Raw genomic sequence first — 21,385 nt, forward strand, 5'->3', positions numbered from 1 at the left:
ATACTTTCATTAAATCATCAAATGTGGAGTTAAAAAGGATCATAGGGCCTATCAAATTTAACCCTGTCTTTTTACATAGGGAGAAACCAAAGCCCAGAGAAGGAAGGGAGTTTGCCCAGATCCATAAAGATGTCAGAGAAGAGAGGCAAGACTCTAATCCAGGCCTCCAAATCAGATGTTCTCTCCTCTTCACCACACAGCCCCATGACTTTGATCATTTCTTCTATGGTAATAATAACCACTCACATTTCTAGAATACCTTATGGTTTCCAAAGTGCTTTCTTACAAAAACCCTTTAAAGTAGAAAGTGTAATAAAATACTTGGGAGTTTTCCTTCCAAAACACACCCAGGGACTATATGAACTTGTGTTACGGGACACTTTTTGCACAAATAAGGTCAGATCTAAGCAAGTGGAAAAACTTCAGTTGCTCATGGGTTGGCCAAGCTAATATAATAAAAATGACAATTCTACCTAAATTAATTTACTTATTTAGTGCCATACCAATTAAACTATGAGATAATTATGTTCTACAGCTGGATAAAATAATATCAAAATTCATCTGGAAGAACAAAAGGTCCAGAATATCAAAGGGACTAATGAAAAGAAGTGATAGGGAAGGTGGCCTAGCGCTACCAGATCTCAAATTGTATTATAAAGCAGCAATTATCAAAACCACTTGGTACTGGCTAAGAAACAGAAGGGTAGACAAGTAGAATAGACTTGGCACTCAAGACATAGTAGGCAAGGAACCTACAGCAACCTCCTGTTTGATAAACCCAAGGATCCCAGCTTCTGGGGTAAGAACTCACTATCCGACAAAAATTGCTGGGAAAACTGGATAACAGTGTGGTGGAAACTAGGTATAGACCCATGCCTGACACTGTACACAAGAATAAAGTCCAAATGGGTACACAATCTAGGTATAAAGATTGATACCATGGACAAACTAGAGGAGCAAGGAATAGTGTATTTATCAGATTTATGGAGAAGGGAAGAATTTTTGACTAAAGAAGCGATAGAAAGCATTATGAAATGCAAGATGGATAATTTTGATTACATCAAACTGAAAAGTTTTTGCAAAACCAAACCCAATGCAACCAAAATTCGGAGGGATGTAGTAAATTGGGGAAGAATTTTTACAGCTAATCTCAGGGATAAAGGCCTCATTTCTAGAATATATAGAGAACTGAGTCAAATGTACAACAATACAAGTCATTTCCCAATTGATAAATGGTCAAAGGATACAAACAGGCAATTTTTAGAGCAAGAAATTAAAGATATCTATAATCATATGAAAAAATGCTCTAAATCACATTTGATTAGAGAGATGCAAATCCAAACAACTCTGAGGTACCATATCACACCTATTAGATTGGCAAACATGACAGAATAGGAAAATGATAAATGTTGGAGAGGATATAGGAGAGTTGGAACACTAATTCATTGTTGGTGGAGCCGTGAGCTCATCCAGCCATTCTAGAGAGTGGTTTGGAAGTATGCCCAAAGGGCTACAAAAATGTGCATACCCTTTGACCCAGCAATATTGCTTCTAGGACTGTATCCCCAAGAGGTCATAAAAATGGGAAAGGGTCCCACATGTACAAAAATATTTATAGCAGCACTCTTTGTAATTGCCAAAAACTGGAAATTAAGGGGATGCCCATCAATTGGGGAATGGCTGAATAAATTATGGTATATGAATGTAATGGAATACTATTGCACCATAAGAATGATGAACAAGAAGTCAGAGAGGCCTGGAAGGACTTATATGATCTGATGCTGAGTGAAAGGAGCAGAACCAGGAGAACTTTGTGCACAGCAATGACCACAGTGTGCAAGAGTTTTTTCTGGTAGACTTGGAACTTTGTAACACAAGAACTTAAAAAAAAAAAAATTTCCAATGGTTTTCTAAGGCAAAATGCCTTCCACACTCAGAGAAAGAACTATGGAATTCATTCGCAGAATGTAGCAGATCATGTGTGTGTGTGTGTGTGTGTGTGTGTGTGTGTGTGTGTGTGTGTGTGTGTATGTGTGTGTGTATGTGTGTGTATGTGTGTGTGTATTATGTTTTGATTTGTTATATGATTTCTTTCATTTATTTTACTTTGTCTACACAGCATGACTATAGTGAAAACATATGCAGTAGGAAAGTATGTGTAGATCCTATATAGAATTATATGCTGTCTTGGGGAGGGAGGAGGATGGCGGGGGGGAGGTAGGGGGGAAAAATATAAGTTTTATGGTAGTGATTGTAGAACATTAAAAAAAAAAATAAAGTAGAAAGTGTAGAACTATTCTGATGTTCTATGAGTCAAAGATTCTATGGTTTGAGGACTACAGGGGGTAGTTTTCTACTCCGTATAAAAGAAGCAGGTTCCAATGGTGAGATCTAACAAGAGAAACCTGACTCATGTGGTAGTGAGCCTCTGATCGTTGAATGAGTTCAAATAGAGGAATTCAGTAAGGGGGAGGGTTTCATGCCTCCCTTCATACAGTAAAGGAGGGGTTCATGCTTCAAGTAATGGTTGGACCAAAGGAGCTGCCAGCTCCAAGCACACTGCAGGGAACAAAGTCAAACTAGGTTTCCTACAAGTCTTCAGTCCCAACACCCTCAGGCAGCCTGAATTACATGGATCCATTCGTGGAACCAGCTCAGATGAGTAATATTAGTATTAACAATGACAATGAAAACTCTTACATTCTAACACTTTTAATTACAAAAGGCAGTCATTTCATCTACCTGTGAGATGCTCAGCAGAACATAAAACGTAACAGAATAAAAGCAGGATATCCATTTGTCCCAGGACTGTTTTTATCTAAATTTCATGGAAAAAAGATAAGAAGAGTAAGATAATTCCAATAATAAATAATAGTAGCTGACATTTATATAGCATTTGGTTTGCAAATTGTTTTACATCCATTATTTCATCTGAGAACTTCAATAATCCTGTGAGCTTACTGACTAAAGGTATTCTTTCCCTACTTTACAGATAAAGAAATAGAGGCACAGAAAGGTGAAATGATTTACTTGCAGCTAAGTATTATAAGTAGGATTTAACTCAGGTCTTCTATCTCAGGGGCTCTTAACCTTTTGGGTGTCATGGGCACCCTTCCACTCCCTGCCAGTCTGGTGAAGCCTATGGATCCTTTGTCAGAATAATGTCTTTAAGTGCACAACATAAAGTATACAGACTTGCAAAGGAAATCGATTACTCTGAAATACAATTTTCAAAATATTAAAAACAAAAGTTTCATGGATTCCAGGTTACATACCTATCTCATAGATCACACTGGCAGTGTCTGGTGAAAGGCCAACCCTTAACCAGAGTGTTTCACCAACTGTCTAGCCCTCTTTGCCCAAAGCTAGGAGTCTCTGCTTGGCTAAGTGACTTTGGAACAAAATGAAATTTTGAGCGCTTTAGAATGACAATATTCATGGTAGGTGTTTGGTATCCAGCTCAAGAAGTCACATATACTTTTGTCCAACACCCAGCTTAGACATTACACCACGGTACTTCTCTTGAAAGAAAACTATTACTCATGATGAAAAATGTTATCCACATCCAGAGAAAGAATTAATAAGAATGTGAATGCAGATCAGAGCATACTTTTTTACTTTACTTTTTCATGTTTCGTGGTTTTGGGTTTTTGGGGGGATCTGTGTCTTCTTTCCCAACACTACTAGTATGATTGCACAGGTCTTAGGAAAGGGAAAGGGAAGGGAAGGAGAGAATTGAAAGTCAAAACTTTCAAAAAATGAATGTTAAAATTGTTTTTACAAGTAGTTGGGGGAGAAAATTAATAAAAGAAAAAATCATTTTTAAAAATCCAAATTTATAATAGTGATTAAATTAAGGGTGATAATTTGATTCAGGGGAAGGCTTAATCATTTTATCATCATAGATCAGGGAAACTTAGGGTTTAACCAGAAAGAAAATCTGGCAGTGGGTCTGTGCCAGGTTCAAAGTATGGAGAAGAAATAAAAGAATTAAATTCATTCATTGAACATTTATGAAGCTTTTTATTATTTATGTATGTAGATGTTGAGGAGAAATAAAAACAAACCAAAATCCAACCCCTGTCCCCAGGGGCCATGTAATTCTAGGAGCAAGACCTGCAACTCCAAGAATACCTAGCAGACTCAGAACTGCAGCAGATAAGGGGCTGTTTGTTTTTTGCCTTTCTTTGTGGGATTAGGGCAAAGCATGGATACAGTAGGTACTTATTAAAAGTTAGCTAATTGACTTGATTAGAGTTAAGATCAGATGGAGTTGAAAAAAATCAGATTTTTGTTAGAAGTTAAAAGGGGAGGGAGCTAAAATATAAATCAGTCAAGTATAAGCAGAAGCAAAAATCTCAGATATGGAGGTGTCAGTGAAATATCTTCATGAAGAGTGGTTGCCTGGTGGTTACAGAAATAGCAGAAGGCTAGGAAGTGGGTATTAAATAAAATGTTAGAAGGTAAATCTGATGAATCCATTATGATAACCTCCTCATGCTGAAGTCAGGTAGGATTGCAGGATCAAGAGCTAGGAGGGTCTTTAGGGGCCCTCTCATTTACTCCTCTAGGGCAGCTAGGTGGTATGGTGGATAGAGTGCCAGGCTTAGAGGCAGGAGGACCTGGGTCCAAATGTGGCTTCCGACACTTACTAGCTGTGTGACCCTGGGCAAGTCACTTAACACTATTTGCCTTAGTTTCTTCATCTGTCAAATGAGCTGGAAAAGGAAATGGCAAACCATTCCAGTATCTTTGCCAAAAAAAACCCCAAAAAACAAACCCAAAAAGAGTTGGACATGACTGAAAAACTGCAAACCACAACAAATCTATCAGATGAGGAAACTGAGGCCCAGAGAGGCTAAACAACTTGTCCTTAGGTTATACAGGTAACCCAGAGAGGTAACAGAGTCAGGATTTGAATTCAAGTCCTCTTACTCCAAAGCCAGTAATCTTTTCACACTCCTTTGTTTACTACTGGTATAACTTGAGGCAAGTCACTTAATGACATTACTTCATCTGTAAAATGAGGGAGCTGTTCTCCAAGTACCCTTCCAACTTTCAAAAAAGGATCCTATGAGCTTTTTTAGAAATTGTCAGGGTAAGCATTATGACTAATAATGGGGTCTGATCACCGTCTATCTAATCAGAGCACAGCTGGGGAGCAGTGAGAAAAGTGATGCCTTCACCCTTAGAGCTCTGTGTTCAAATCTTGGCTCTACCACATAACTCAAATTGGATGTCCAACTGGCACCTGAAACATATCCAAAACAGAGCTCATTACCTCATCTTCCCCACCCCTCCCTCCAAACCTCTCCCCTTCTCTGTTGCTGTCAAGAGTCCCACCTCCTCCCAGTCACTTGCTGCTCAGTTGTTTTTCATTCATTCCAATTCTTCATGACTCCATTTGGAGTTTTCTTGACAAAGATATCACAGTGGTTTGCCATTTCCTTCTCCAGTTCATTTTACAGATGAGGAAACTGAGGCAAACAGGGTTAAGTGATTTACTCAGGGTCCCACAGCTAATGTCTCAGGCTGGATTTGAACTCAGAACTTCCTGACTCCAAGCATTCTATCCACTTTGCCACCCAGCTGCTCTTCCTCCTAGCAACCGAAGCCATTAACCTTGGTGTCCCCCTCAAATCCTCACTCTTGTTCACATCTGTCTGTCCAGTCTATTGTCAAATTTTATTCTTTCTACCTTCACTTCCTAAACATCGCTTTTCCTCCACTCATACATCCATAACCCTAGTTCTGGTCCTCATCACCTTTCTACTTGATGTAGCCTGCCTTCCACCTGCTCTCCCTGCCTCAAGACTCTCTCCACTTTAATCCACCCTCCACTCAGCTGCCAAGGTGATTTTTCTAAGCTATGTATATAAGGCTCTAAATCTTCCTTTACTGTACAATAGTGATTTTATCACTTCCACCACTCTCCTGTTCAGTGAACTCCAGTGGCCCCCTATTACTTCCAGGGTCAAACGTCAAGCCCTCAGTTTGGCATAGAAAGTTCTTCATAATCTGGTCCCTCCACACACTACACAATCCAGCTAAACTAGCCTACTTGTAGTCAGTCAAACATGACAATTTCTCACCTCAGTGCTTTTGCACTGACTCTACCCCATGCTTAGAATGCTGTGGGAAATCACTTCTGCCTTGTAGTTTCCCTGCTATCCTTCAAAACTCAGCACAAATCCTACCTTCTGCAGGAGACCTTACCCATTCTCTCCAGTAGCTAATGTCTCTCCTTGAGATTACCTTCCATGTACTCTCTCTATATTATAAGTACCTAATTATTTCCATTTTGTCTCCACACCATATCACTCCATCCCTATCAGAAGGTATACTCCTTGAAAGCCGGGACTAATTTTTTATCTTTCTTTCTATCTCTAGCACTAAATATAGTGCCTAACACATAGCAATTAATAAATGCTTGCTGACTGATGAGTTTAACCTTGGGCAAGTCACTTAAACCCTCTGGGCCTCAGTTTCCTCCCCTGTAAAATGAGGGAGATAAGATACCCAAAGATCCCTTCCAGCACTAGACCTATGGTCTCATAAATCACCCACACTAAGTATTAGGGCTTGAATATGTAATATTTGCAGAAAGAGCTTTATTTTCCCTTCAGTAAGCACTTAGTGAGGTATTACTAAGCAGTCCAGTAAATATGTTGAACCACCTGCCTCTCAAAGAAAGAGCTACTGTATTGCTGCAAGCACAGGGCCTACTTTTCCCCCTAACTTTGCCTTGTACTAAATCTGAGCACAGGATATACTATGCAGGGGTGGGGAATCTGTGTCCTCGAGGCACTTTGATCAAGGGACCCACATTTGAGGACCTAGAGGGCCACATGTGGCCTCAAGGCTATAGGTTTCCCACCCCTGCATAGTAAGAAAATGACTATGAAAGTTATGAAGAAAACAGGTTGGTAATTCCCCCTCAGAACTCACAAATACTCTGCACATTTTTAATGCACTTATCATGTAATACTTTAAGTTATAATTTTCTGTGTTGGAGCTTTATCTGCTGCTGTTGTTATTCAGTCATATCTGACTCTGTGACTTCTCCTGGAGTTTTCTTGGCAAAGATAGTGGTTTGCCATTTCCTTCTCCAATTCATTTTACAAATGAGGAAACTGAGGCAAATAGGGTTAAGTAACTTGCACTGGGTCACACAGCCAGTAAGTGTATGAGGCTGAATTTGAACATAGGCCTTCCTGACTCCCAGCCAGACATTCTATCTACTGTACCACCTAGCTGACCCACTAGAAGCCTTCAAAAAAAGTCTAGATGGCCTTTTGTATGTATGCTGTAGGTAGAGATGCAGTGGTAAAAATTTAACAACAGGCTCTCAAAAAAAAAAAAAAGCATGGCACACTCTTCAATTTAACCTGCATTCTTAGCATTTCCTCCACCATCTGCTTAAGTCCAGACAGTCAACAAAACAAAAACAATAAATCAAGCCCTGATTCATAGCATTTGCGCATTTCTGAGTGTGTAAATGCTCACACTGAATATTTAACAAGGAGTCCACTGGCTCTAGCTCACACTCAGCTGTAGAAGAGATTTTCGTGCCAGTGTGGGTTGGACTTGAAGGCTTCTGACATCCCTTTCAACTCTAAACCCCTATGATTCTGAATTCCTGAGACCCCTTTCTCTCATAATTTGTCCCATTTATGGAAAATGAGGGGAAAAAAACAAAACAGCAGACTGAGAGTGAGGAGACCTGGGTTCTAACTTCACTGCCTCTATGACCTTTCATCTCAGACCCTCTCCTTACCCTCTCTGAGACTCAATTTCCCCTTGTACAATAAAGAATAGACTAGGTAGATTTGAGTTCTTTCTTATTCCCCTGGCCATCCAGCTCTATGATTCTCATAGCCAATCTCCTCCATTGGCCACAAGAACTGGCTGCTCTTCTACACCAATTATGTATTATACATAAAATATTTTCTGGGCCGGTATCCAGAATAACTTTGGTGGATGTGGGCTGGGGAAGGAGATGGAGATCAATAAGCAATCCTGGTTGCTGAGAACTGATTAGCCATCATCTCTGGGGTCACATGTTTTCCCTGCTTTTTCTCAGCCCTTCCTGTGTGCAAAGACCTTTTTACTTCAGGTAAGGGTTGAATTAGATGAGCCCCAGGTTCTTTCCTTTGGTTTTCTCTCCAATCTCTGCAGGAGGAAGGCCTATTACCCTAACACTTTACTTCATCCAAGCAATACCTTGGTTGATATAATCTTCCCCTCTGGGGCTTGGTAAAATGTTACATATGGAAAAGGCTTTAGAGACCACTAAGTCAATCCCCTTGTTTGACCAAAGGAGCAAGCGAGGTCCAAAGAAATGAAATGACTCACCTGAGGTCCTGTAGCCCTTCCAAACCACAAAACTTAATTCAGACTAATCCATAGAATGACAGGATGTCAGAGATGAAAGGAACCTTAGAGATCATCAGATCCAACTCTTCATTTAGATAATAATAGATTACATTTCTATGATGTGCAACAGTTTCCAAAGGACTTCCCTCATTAACAACTTGGTATTATGGTAGAAAATGCCCTGTGTTTGGAGTTAGAGGAACACAGAGTAAAGATGTCTAGATCTGGGATCAGAGGACCTGGTTTCGAATTCTGACTCTACCATGAGACCTTGGGCAAATCATCTAATTTTTCTAGGTCTTAGTTTCTTTATCTATAAAATAAAGGTCCCTTTCTAGATCTAAACTGATGATGCTATCCATGTCTTGGGCCAGACTCCTAGATCTTCTTACTGTTTGTGTGACCTTGGACCTGGAGAGGTAAGGAAAATGAGGCTCAAAGGACACACCTACCTTGTCCAAGGTCAAGCAGCAGGGAGTAGAATCAGGGAAAACCAGGACAACCCAGGTTTTCTGGCTTCCATGCTCCTTCTACTACACTGCAATGCTTCTCTGACTGGCATTTACAAGTGAGGAAACTGAGGTTTGGGCATACAATTCCAAGCCACGCTCCCAAAGCTCAGTTTTGAATCCTTGTCTTCCGAGTTCTGGTCCTCCAGGGAAGGCCAAATCAGTCACTTACAAAATATTTCTCAATGATTGAAAAAGTCTGAATTATCAAATAATATTATCTGACAATTATTGGGGTTTTTGGTTGCTTTCAACCATACAATGACAGTTAACAATTGCTTTAAATGAGTAAATTTGTCCTTGGTTTCTTTCTCTATAAAATGAAGGTAATCTCTTAAGCTCCTTCTCAGCTCTTAAATCAGCTCTTAAAACCCATGATCTGTAATTAGCATGCATGGCTCATATATACAACTGTATACATGTGTATGCATATCTACATGAGCATGCCTACATACCTATACATGTGTACACACACAATCTATAGGCAAACATAACCTATATACTTAAATATATACATATGCATATGTGTACATATACACAGAAACACATACATATACATATATTTATATATCCTATGATCAGTAATTAGCATATGGTTATATGTGTATATATGTGATAAACTTAACTTAATCCTTCAGCCCCTTGACAGCCCTCCTGATATTTGAAGGTGAAGTTAAACTCCCTCTCTATCAGGTTACATGCCTACGAACATACATCTATATGCATATACAGATGTATATAAATTAAAATATGTAAACACATATTTATAAATATTCATACAGCAATGAGGTTAGTCTTTTTCTTCTTAAAAAGGAGAAATGTTACCCCTGGGCCTAGTTTTAAATTCAACATGTCCGCTTTTGAGGTAGTTATGATGGAGAGGTAAAGGACAGACCTCTCCCTCCCCCAAATTGTCCTACATTAAGCTTTGAGGATTTAGATCTAGAAGAGATATTAGAGTTGATTCAGTCTAATCCTTTCATTTTAGAGGAAGAAACTGAGGCTTAGAAGTCAAATAGCTTCCCAAGGTCGCAAAGGTCATTCATTAGGTAGCAGAGCCAAGGTTTTAACTCAGTATCCTCCATACTCCACTGCCAATATCTTACCTGAGATGAACAAAGCCAGACACATGGCTGAAGAACCGGTTGAGATAGGCTGGGTGCAAGGACATCATCACACAGAGTAGGAAGAATGGCTGGAGTGCCCAGTTGGACTCTGGGCATACAATGGTATGGGGGGTGGGGAGGAAAATGGTGTAAAGTTCCCAAGACCCAGTAAATGGCACAGTTCACAGGACCATGGAGCTGGAAGGGAACTTGGGAACCATGTAGTCAATATGCACGCACGCGCACACACACACACACACACACACACACACACACACACACACATTCTCCCACCCCACACTGATGCCCATTTTACAGAGGAAATAACTGAGGACCAGAGAGGTGAAGCCAACGTTATTCAGGAAGTATGCACTGCCTGCTTCCTGGGTCAGTGCTTTTTCCCCTACCCAACACAGCATCGCGGAAAGCATGCCTTCCCTGGCCCACTGCTCTTTGCACTAACCATTCAGCATCCAAATACCCTTCTCCCCCTCACCTTGCTTATGGCCCTCTTCCAAGGCCCAGCTTCACCAGGAAGCTTGCAGACTCTCAGAGTTGGTAGAGACCTTAGAGGTCATTTAATCCAATCTCCCATCCAATACAGGAATCTCCTCTACAACATACCAGACATTTTGTCAATCTGCCACTGCCTGAAGATCCAAAATGACAAGGCAGTGCCATCTATTGAGGTGTGGCTCTGACTGTCAGGAAGTTTTTTCCCTCTTCTGAAACATAAATCTGACTCTGTAACTCTCTTCCCCAACCCTCACCTCCACTCACCTCCACCCGGTCAAAACACACACTCACATACTCACTCTCTCTCTCTCTCTCTCTCTCTCTCTCTCTCTCTCTCTCTCTCTCTCTCTCTCTCTCTCTCTCCCACCCCCCCTTTCTCTGTTTCTGTCTCTCTCTTTGTCTCCCTCTCTCTCCTTCCTTCCTTTCTCTCCCCCCTTCCCTCCTCCCCCCTCTCCTCCCCTCCCCTCTCTCTCTCTATCTGTCTCTGTCTCTCTCCCTCTCTCTGTTTCTCTCTGTCTCTCCCTCTGTCTGTCTCTCACTTCCCATCTTTCCTTCCTTCCCTCTCTCTCCCTCTCTGTCTCTCTCCCTCTCTCTTTCTCTTTCTCCATCCCTCTCTTTCCTTTCCCTCTTTCTCCCTCTCCTCCCCCTCCCATCTTGTCCCCTCTCCTCCCCTCCCCTCTCTTTCTCTGTCTCTCTGTCTCCCTCCTTCTTCCTTTCTCCCTCTCTCTCTCCCTCTCCTCCTCCCTCCCCCGCCCTAGTTCTGCCCTTTCAAGTCAAAAATGACAAATGTCATCCTTCAGCCCCTTGACAGCCCTCCTGATATTTGAAGGTGAAGTTAAACTCCCTCTCCATCAGGTTAAATTGGCCCGATGTTCCCAGAATCCTAGGTACCTCTCTCAAGGTGGGCTCCAGATCATCAAAGTCCTTCCTAATGCACTGCGCAGAACTAGCCCCAATCCTGCAGATGAGCTGTGACCAGGCTCCAGGGCCGTGAGACCATTCGCTCCCTCACTCTCTCCAATCTGCTTCATTTTCTGCAGCACAGGATTGCGTGAGCATTTGGGGCCTCCCTGAAGCACTGCTGACTCATACTTGACGTCTGGGCCTCAAAAACCTCTGCATTTTTTATAACAGATTATTTGTTGATACAGTTATAATCTGGGAGGAGGAACCAGAAAGCCTCCCCTTCCATTCTTCTCTCTACACCCTCATTCCACCCCACCCTTGACGGCTGATGCCTAAATTTCATCCATTAGCTCAAAGGTCCTTCCCTAACTCCCTAAGGTCCATTACAACCTGCCCCTCGTATTCTAGATTTGGAGCTGGAAGGGACCTTACAGATCATGTTAGTCCAAACCCTCCATTTTATAGAAGAAAGAGACCCACAAAGGTGAGGGAACTTGCTGCAGGTCACATAGGCAGAAAAGGGAAGGCAGAATTTGAACCCAAGTTCTCTGACTCCAAAGCCAGTGCACACCTCCTGGGCACTTTGTTTTGTACCTCACTATAATTATCTGCAAATGACATTTGGTCCACATCAAGACTGCGAGTTCCAGGCAGGCAGAAACTGAGTCCTATCTAATCTCTCTGTCTCCTCCCAGCCAGCCTACAGTAAACCTTCAACAAATGTCTCTTAATGGAATTGATTTTATCTGGAACCTAGTTAAAATTTAGCTACAGCTAGGTAAGATAAGTGGGATAAAATTTGGGGATACTGCTATCTATCATTTATACCTTAGTGTGAGTGAGTTAAAAGGTTTGGGTGTTTTCTACTAGAGGGAAGGTTTTGAGGGGGCAAAAGAATACTGGCTCATTGGGAGAAGGGGACTACAGAAGACTAAGGGGAGGGAACAAAGGAAGCAGCTTGATATGCTGGAAAGAGTGGCTAGGTCCTGGTTCAAATCTACCCTACTTGTGAGACCTTGGTCAAGTCCCTTTACCTCTTTAGGTTTCCCCATCTGTAAAATGGAGGGAGGGGATTGAACTAGATGGTCTCTAAGGTCCTTTGGGGAAAGAAAAGTTGAATTCCAGGCCAATCTATCTCCCAACACTCACATTTTCAAGAAGGGGAGAGCTCTGCCATAGTCCCAAGGTGATATCAATCACAAATAAACTGATATGAGAGATTTGGTCTCCAAAAGCATCTTCCATACTGGAAATCTCAAATTCTTCTTGGTAAAGGAGAAAAAATCACTAGATTAAAATTCAGAGGATTCTTGTCTCTAGGATCTTGGGGAAGTCACTCCCTGGGCCATGGCTTTCTCATCTCTAATATGGGAGGGCTAGGTAAATAATCTCTAAGGTTTCTTCCAGCACTAGTGTCCAGAATTAGGATCCTTACACTCTGAAAGACCATTAGTCATGAAAAAACCACTCAGTGATGGCCAATGGACTGATGGAGAAAGGAAAGCAAAAATTCAAAGGGGACATAATGCCTCTCTTTAAGCATTTAAGAGGCTGTTAGGTAGAGCTGAAATTTACTGAGCTCTAATGACCAAGTCAGCAATAAGACAGAGTGGCCAGGAAAGATAATTCCGTCTTCAGTTCCAATCAGAAGAAAAAAAAATAGTTCCTAAGTAATGGCCTGTCCTGGTTACATGCCATCCATGGTGCTGAATATGATGCTTAGTTCTGGGTACCACAATTAGGAGAAACATTGATGAGCTGGGGAGGATGGCAGCCAAGATGGTGAAAGGCCTCCTGTTTCATACCGTAGGAAAGACTGGTTGAAAGAACTGGGGATATTTATTCTGGAGAAGACTTGAGGAGGCTTATATGATAGCTGTTGTCAAATATTTGAAGGGCTGTCCTCTGGAAGAGGAGTTAGACTTTTGGTACTTGGCTCCAGAGGGATAGAACAAGGAGGAAGAGAGGGAAGTTCCAAAGAGGCAAAATTAGAATTTATATAATAATACAATATATAATAAGCATTTGTTACTAATATCAATTAATGATAATTCATATTAATAATACAATAATCATATGTCATATATAATAATAGAATAATAACAATAGCTAGCATTTATATAACACTTTAAGGTTGGCAAAGAACTTAACAATTATTTATCTCATTTGATCCTCACAACAACCCTGAGATGTGAGTGCTATTGCTATCCCTATTTTACTGATGAGAAAATTAAGGTAAACAAAGGTTAAATGATTTGCCCAAAGTCATACAGCTGATAAGTATCGGAGGCTGGATTTGACCTCAGCTCTGCTTTCTAGTGAAAATTAGCATGATCAAGTAGAAAGAGGACAGTGTTTGGAGTGAGAGGAAGAGTTCAAATCTTGTGTGACCTTGGGCAAGGAATTTAAACCCCTGTGGGTCTCAGTTTCCTCATCTGTAAAATGAGAGGGTCAGTCTGGATGTCCTGTGAGACCCCTTTCAATTCTGAATCAATGATCCCTGGAGATCTTCAAGCAGAGACTGGGATATTGTGAGAGGAATTCCTGCAGAGGCATGAGCTACACTGGATGGCCTTAAAGGCCCCTTCAGCTCTGCAGCACCATGACTCAGACATTTTAGAAACATTTTCAGTTCTGTATTACATTTCTACCATAATGCCTTCATTACAGACTACACCCCACCCTTCTCTCCCCTCACCCCAAAAAAAAAAACCCTGGTTTGCATCAAATTTGAGTGAACCCTATAATCAAGGTAAATTTTTGCTGATGACCTTTTTTTTTTCTTTCAAAGAGATCCCATTTAAGGAATATAGCCTATATTCAAACCATTCCAGTGCTTTTTGGATACAATCTGCATCTCTTCCCCCAAGAAGATGCTCAGGACAGTATCTTAGGATTCAAAACTAGAAGGATCCTTAGAGATCATCTAAGACCTACATCTAGCACTCTGAAATACTTATTCCTTATTATGACCTCCCACCTTTTCCTCTGTCTCATTCTTCCTAAATTTATTCTTTATCCTCCCAATGACCTTCAGTCCCCTCTACCCTTCTTTGTTTTCCTAATCCACCACCCTGGCTCTGGCCTCACTGTCCTCGGAAGACAGCCTTGACAAGTTCAACCACCCTTGAATCTCCTGTCCCCTTGTCCCCTGGGCATGCCGAGCTCCACCCCATCCCTGGTACCCCTACCATCCGCCTGCTCTGCTCCTCCTTGCAGGCTGCTGATCAGTACTGGAGAATGCCATACAACCATGACAACCGCTTCCATCAAAGATTAACGTTACCTAATCCTCAACTGGGTCTTCACTGACGCAGACTAGTTCTTTCTGCCCTGGTAGAATTGATACTAGCACCCTCCCCACAGCCTCTATTCCCAAGGCTTTTACTCTCAGCCTTCCATACAACCCCTCTCCCTATTCCTTCTCAGCAAAGGATCTTACTGATTTTACCAGAAAAAAAAATCAAGGCTATTCATTGTAGCCTCTCTCTTTTCCCCTGATCCATGGCTCAAAAGCCTTCCAGTTACTCCTTATTTTCTCTTCCCTTCCTCTAGTCTCTAGGAAAGAGGTGGCTCCTCTCTGTGCCAAGGCCAGCCCCTCTCTCTGTGCTCTTGATTCCATCCTGTCCCCTTCGGGAGCCTGCCCTCTCCCTTTTTCTCAGATTCAATCTCTCCTTATCCACTGGTACTTTGCTTGATGCCCACTAACATGCACAGGTCAGTCAGTCAGTCACTCTGTCTCCTAAATCCTACTGTTTTCATTCAGTCCCCTATGCCTAGAACTCTCTCCTTCCTTCATCTCTGCCTCCTGGCTTCTCTAGATTCCTTAAAATCTCAGTGAGTCTCACATTCTGGAAGAAATCTTTCCCAGGCCTCTTTAATCGTAGTGCCTTCCCTCTGAGACCACTACCAATTTATCCTGTTTATCTTGTTTGTATATAGTTGTTTGCATATTGTCTCACCTATTCCACTGTGAGCCCACTGAGAGCTGAGGTTTTTTTGTCTTTTTTTGTATGTCCAGTGCTTACCATAGTATCTGACATACTGTAGGAGCTTAATAAATGCTCGCTGACTGACTGACTCAACCCTTTGCAATCTGATTCCCAAAGCTATGTGTGTGTGTACACATATGTATACACACACATATATATGTATGCACACATATGTTTTATATATACACGCAGCTTTAATCTCTCCCCTGAATTCCAATTCCACAGTACCAGCTGCCTGCTGGTCATGTCCACCTGGCTGCTTCCTCAGCATCTCAGATTCCAAAACTGAACTGATTTCTGTGGAGGAGTGACCTCGCTGTCCTTTCAGTCACACAGGTTTGCAACCTTGGAGTCAGCTTGACTATCTCATCTCCCCATTCTGATCAGTTGTCACTTCTTATGGAGGCAGAATCAACAACAGAGCTTACATCTAACCCCACCCTTTCCACTCAAATATCCTCACCTTAGTTGAGACCCTCATTACTTCTTGCCTGGACTATGGCAAAAGATTTCTAATTGGTTTCCTGGCATCCAATCTCTTCCTACTCCAATACAATTTGCCCCATGGCTCCCAAATTAATATTTCTAAGATACAAATCTAACTATATCACATCCCTGCCAAAAAATTTTTTGTGGCTATCTGTTGTCTCTACCATAAAACACAAAGTCCTTTAATTGGCATTTATAACTTCCCATAATCTGGCTCCTATCAGTGTTTTCATATTTTTTTCATATTACTACTATTTGCATATTCTACATTCCAGTTGGGAATATTAGCTATTTCCAACAGTGGAAGGAGTGTTGTATTTGGAGTCTAGGTTCAAATCCCAGCTCTGCCACTTAATACTTGTATGACATTGGAGAATTCACTTAACCTCGCAGGCCTCAATTTGCTGATCTCTAAAGTGAAGTGTTTGGCCCAGACAGATTCTCAGGTCCCTTTCAGTTATAAATGTATGTTCCCACATACATCAGATTATAGAATATATGGAAAGTACTCTGTAAACAAAGCTATGTATGTGTATTACATACAAACTTTATTATATAATGCATATATTATGTGTATATGTGTGTGTTTATATGTACGTATGTGTACACACACACACAATTATCACTATTCTATCTCTCCTATTGCAACAGGCAGTCCCCAATTTTGTGGACTGCATTCATTCTTCACCTTCATCTCTTAGAATCCTCAGCTCCTTCAACGTGAAGCTCAGGAGCCATCTCCCAGAAATCTCCTGATTTCTCCAATTGTTAGCCCTCTCTTCCTCGTCAAATACCTTACACAGTCCACTGTATGCGTGGTGTGTCTCCCAAATAGACTCCCTGCAGGCAGTCTTGGTATCCAAAGCTTTGAGCAGAATGCCTTACCACATGGCACACAGTAAGCACTTAATGTTTTCTCCACTGACAGACAGTCCAACATACAGCAGGTGTCTAATGTTTGTTGAGATGAATAGTTTGTATCATTTTACGGATAAAGAAATGGAGGCCCACAAAGGCATTAAGTGACTTTCTAATCTAAGGTCACATCTTGGCAGAGGAGAGGTTCAAACCCTAACTGTCCTGACTTCAAATGCAAGTGTTCTTTCAACTACCCCGTAGCTGTTTCCCCACTTCAACACTCTGTATCTCCCCCAGCACCCAGTATAAGGCTCTCAGTCAGTTAATAGTATTTGCTGAATTGAATTTTGAACAACAGAAGGTGAAAGAAAATGAGGTTTGTGGTTAGCCCTTGGAGAGGCTGTGTGGCATAGTGGATACAGTGCTGGGCTTGGGAGTCAGGAAGACCTGAGTTCAAATTCCACCTCCAACACTTACTGGCTACATGACCACTAGCTACTTAATCTCTTTGGGTCTCAGTCTCATCATCCACAAAATGGGATTAATACTGGTATTGTGTACCTCATAGGGTTGCTGTAAGGATTAAAGTAAGTTGTTGTTTTTTTTTTATTTCTAAGGCCGAAGTTCCTCATTTATTCAATGATCATTGACTAAGCACATACAATATACAGAAAATTCCCAAACTGTATTCAGGGTCAAGCACTGACCACCAATGGGGAGGGAGCTCCCAGATTTGCTATGTGGACACTATGATCTAAGCCAGGGGTGGGGAACCTGCAGTCTGGAGGCCACATGAGTCCTTCTAGGTCCTCAAGTGCAGCCCTTTGACTTGTGAAGTTTGGATTCAGTCAAAGGGTTGCACTTGAGGACCTAGAGGGCTACATGTGGCCTTAATGCTGTACGTTCCCCACCCCTGGTAAGCAATGGCCTCAGGAGAGGCTTTTCCTTTGAAAATCACTGCAGGGACCAGAAAGACTGCTACATCTAGTACATTGGCTTCACATAGTAGGTGCTTAATATGTCCTACTGAATTGAATTGTTGACCTTCCCCTGGGAGGATTAGGTAAGAGAATTCCTCCTTGCTCCAAATCAAAGAAACCTGGACATAAGCCACTCTTCTTTGTCTGAGAAGGGCTCTGATTACCAGACTCCTCAGTTCCCTGTTAGAACATGGCTACTTCAATAAGCCTAAGTCATCTCCAGTTTACCAGGAAGACATCCTTCCAGAAACTGAGGGAGAAGGGTGTATCTGTTTTTGTGTATGAGAATCATAGAATTGGAGATCTCAGAGTTGGATGGGATCTCACCAGCCATCTAGTCAAATTCATTCCCCCTAAAGAATCCCCATCACCTAAAAGTGGTCATCCACTCCTCTATTTGAAGATGTTCAAATCAGGGAACTCTATAGCCCCTCAAGTTAGACTATTCCACTTTGGGACAGCTCCAGTTGTTAGGATGATTTTCCTGACATCAAGCCCAAAATGACTTCTTTGCATCTTCCAGTTGTTGCTCCTGGTTCTGTTCCCTGGATCAAAGTGAACAAGTCTATTCCTTATTTTACATGACAGCCAAGAAAATGATATGCTACCTATCCCTCACACTTTGGGAGGGCTACTCCATACTACTCCCTACATAACATCTAACATAAAGATGTTATGTGCTAAGTGCTTTAAAATTATCATTTCATTTGATCCTTACAACAACGATGTAAGGCAAGTGCTATTGTTATCCCCACTTTATAGAGGAGGAAACAGGCAAAAAAAAGGCTAAGTGATCTGCTCAGGGTCACATAGCCAGTAAACATCTGAGGGCAAGTTTGAACTCAGGTCATCTTGACCCCAGGCCCAGTGTTCTAGCCATTGTGACTTCACATGACACTAGGTCAGGGGAAAAAAATTTTTTTTTTTTAAAACTGCATTTTAATATAATTGGTTTCCCTGGTAATTCTATGTATTTTATTTTGTGCATTTAAAAATATGATTCTGTAAAGGGGTCCCTAGGCTTCATCAGACTGCCTGCCCAAGGGGTTCATGAGACAAAGGTTAAGAACCTGTGTTCTAGAGTCACAGAATGCCAGAACTGGAAGAGATCTTGGAGAGCATCACATTCAACCCTTTCCCTGCCCTGCCCTTTTTTTAAACAGAGGAGGAAACTGGGGTCTCAAAGGAAGCTATAACATATATATGTATATATGAATATGATACATGACAGAAGATGGGGAAACAATGAAGAATTAGAAGAGAAATAGATTTAATTCCCAGGTGAGCTACTTAATATCTATGTGACCTTGGACAAGTGATTTCACCTGTAAAATGATGGTATTGGATCAGATGACCTCAAGATCCCCTCAATCTCTAAACCTCTGACTCATGCTTCCTTTAGCTACTACGGAGTCAGAACCCCAGAATATTATACGTGGAAGAGCCCACAGAGATCTTCTAGTTCAACACTTAACATCTTTACATCTTGTTAGTAGGGGCTTTTTCAAGACTATTGTCTATTTCAACAAAGAATGGGGGGGTGGGGGCTCCCGAAATTAGCCAGACATGGCTGAAAGAGGATTAGATTTAGATTTAGGAATTCTGGGTTCTACAAACTAACTGTGTGTTACCTTAGGTCCTAGTACAATTTGCCTAAGGTTCAGGCAAATTAACATCTCTGGACCTCAATATTCTAATCTGTAAAATGAGGATGCTGGACTAAGATTTCTAAGGTACCTTTGAGGTCTAAAATCCTGTATATAGGAGGAGTCAGGTAAGAATTGTGGGAAATCTTACCAAAGGCAAAAAAAAAAAAAAAAAAAGAATAATGGGGGTGGAGGAGGGAGAAGGAGGGGGAGGGAGGAATGACGCTTTAAGCTTGATTGCGGGTTGGTTGAAGCAGGCTAAACCCCATCCCCTGCAGACAGCATCAGATGCAGGCCCTTGGAAAACAGCCCTGCATCATCCCGCATTAAGGCTTGTAGGTGGTTCTGTTTTGTTATGTAGTTAATAGCAGGAATCATTTTCTTACTGCGCCCTTTTCTGTCTCATCTGCTCATCTTAGCCTAGTGGAATAAATCCTGATCTTGGAATCGGGAGACCCTGCTCTGACTCTTACTAGCTGCATGACCTTGGACAAGTCATTCATCCCTGTAAGGCCTTAGGTTGCTCATTTGTAAAAGCGGGGTTCGCTGCTCTAAGTGATAGTCAAACCCTAGAGCCCTATTGTTAATCCCGGCCCATGGGCCCCGGCCCTGGCTGTCAGCGCGTCAGCACAGCCGACAAGCCCAACCCTGCCCATTCATTAGGTGCGATGTCTCTGCACCTGGAGGAGTTCTCTCTGTCTCTGTCTCTGTCTCTGTCTCCGTTTCTCTCTCTCTCTCTCTCTCTCTCTCTCTCTCTCTCTCTCTCTCTCTCTCTCTCTCTCTCTCTCTCTCTCTCTCTCACATACATACATACACACACACACACACGCACGCACACGCACACACACGCACGCATCCCTCCTTTTTCTCTCTAACCCCTTTCCCGGGGGCCCGCACCCTGGGAAACCCGGTGACAGTTCCACCTGCTATAACCAGGACTTCCCAGCTGGGGAGCCGCAGGGCATCCTTCCTCCCTCCACAGAAGAAGCGAAGGGGTTGGGTGTCTGCTAATGCCTGACCTCCGCAGCTCTCACGCACACCCTTCCATTCACCCCACAGGCTCGGTCCTCCCCAGATGCTCAGCCTCACTCGCTAGAGGCGGTGCAAAGGCAGCGGAGAGCCGGAGGACATCATGCATCCTACCTGTGTGATTCTGGGCGGGCCTCAGTTTCCTCATCTGTCAAACGAGAGGGCGGGTGCCTAGGGTCCCTTCCAACTCCAAATTCCTCCATTCCCCCCTCTCTGCGACTTACCTCTTCAGCCCCGGGGAGGGAAAGGACGCCCGCAGCATTACTGTGGCGTGCGCAGCCCGGGAGAGGGCTGGGGGAGGACGCGGGGTGCGGAGGGCCAGAGGCCGAGGGGTCGACGCCCGGAATGCACCGCAGCGCACACGCACGGTCAGGCAGCAGACAGCCGCGGTCCGCACCGCAGCCGCCGGGTGGATGCACCGCGCACGGCACCGCGACTGCTGCAGCCGGCAGCACTGACCGCAGGAGCCGGGGGCTGTGCAGAGCCGAGGGAGGAGGAGATGCTGCGGGAGGGAGGGCGGGCGCCGCAGGAGAGGGGAGGAGTTGGTGCTGGACTGGGTGGGGGGAGGGGGAAGGGGCGACGTGGCTCCGAGACCCTGCCCAGGCTTGGTCCCCTTTAACTGCAGCCGGCTAGCGTGCTCTGGGGTGGAGAGAGATCGCCGCAGGACTTCCTGGGAGATGGAGTTCTAAAGCTGCGGCTGGACTGGGGCCGAGGAGGGGACGCGAACTACAAATCCCAGGAAGGACTGCGCCTGATAGCGAGCCACCTCCCCCCACCCCCACCTCCCGCCCCCAGCTGGGCTCGGCTCCCCCACTCCTCCCCCTCCCACTTCCCATTTCTGTGCTCCAGCGCCCGGGAAGGGGACTCTTCGGAGCGAGGGGGAGAAGGTGGGTGCGGGGGGGATCCTGGGTTGGGACTGGGGCTCTGCTGGGAGGGGAGCTCTGGACACCTTTCTCACCTGGCCACCTGGCCCGGGGC

At 43.2% G+C, this 21,385-nt stretch overlaps 1 protein-coding gene across 4 annotated transcripts in view; it reads right to left on the reverse strand.

Annotated features, from left to right (window-relative positions):
- Positions 1–20,904, reverse strand: part of USP35 (ubiquitin specific peptidase 35) — an 82,854-nt gene extending 61,950 nt beyond the window's left edge. For 2 of the 4 annotated variants that reach the window (XM_072610733.1, XM_072610732.1), the window contains exons 1-2: positions 20,632–20,904; positions 2,743–2,818 (exon numbers count right to left, since the gene is read on the reverse strand). The gene's annotated coding sequence lies outside the window, so the exon portion shown is untranslated. Of the gene's footprint in view, positions 1–2,742; positions 5,312–20,631 lie in introns of those variants that run through there. The other 2 variants (XM_072610734.1, XM_072610731.1) reach the window with 1 other exon arrangement.
- Between the last annotated feature and the right edge of the window lie 481 nt (positions 20,905–21,385).

Source organism: Notamacropus eugenii, chromosome 5 (assembly GCF_028372415.1).
Source record: "Notamacropus eugenii isolate mMacEug1 chromosome 5, mMacEug1.pri_v2, whole genome shotgun sequence".
Lineage (NCBI taxonomy): Eukaryota > Metazoa > Chordata > Mammalia > Diprotodontia > Macropodidae > Notamacropus > Notamacropus eugenii.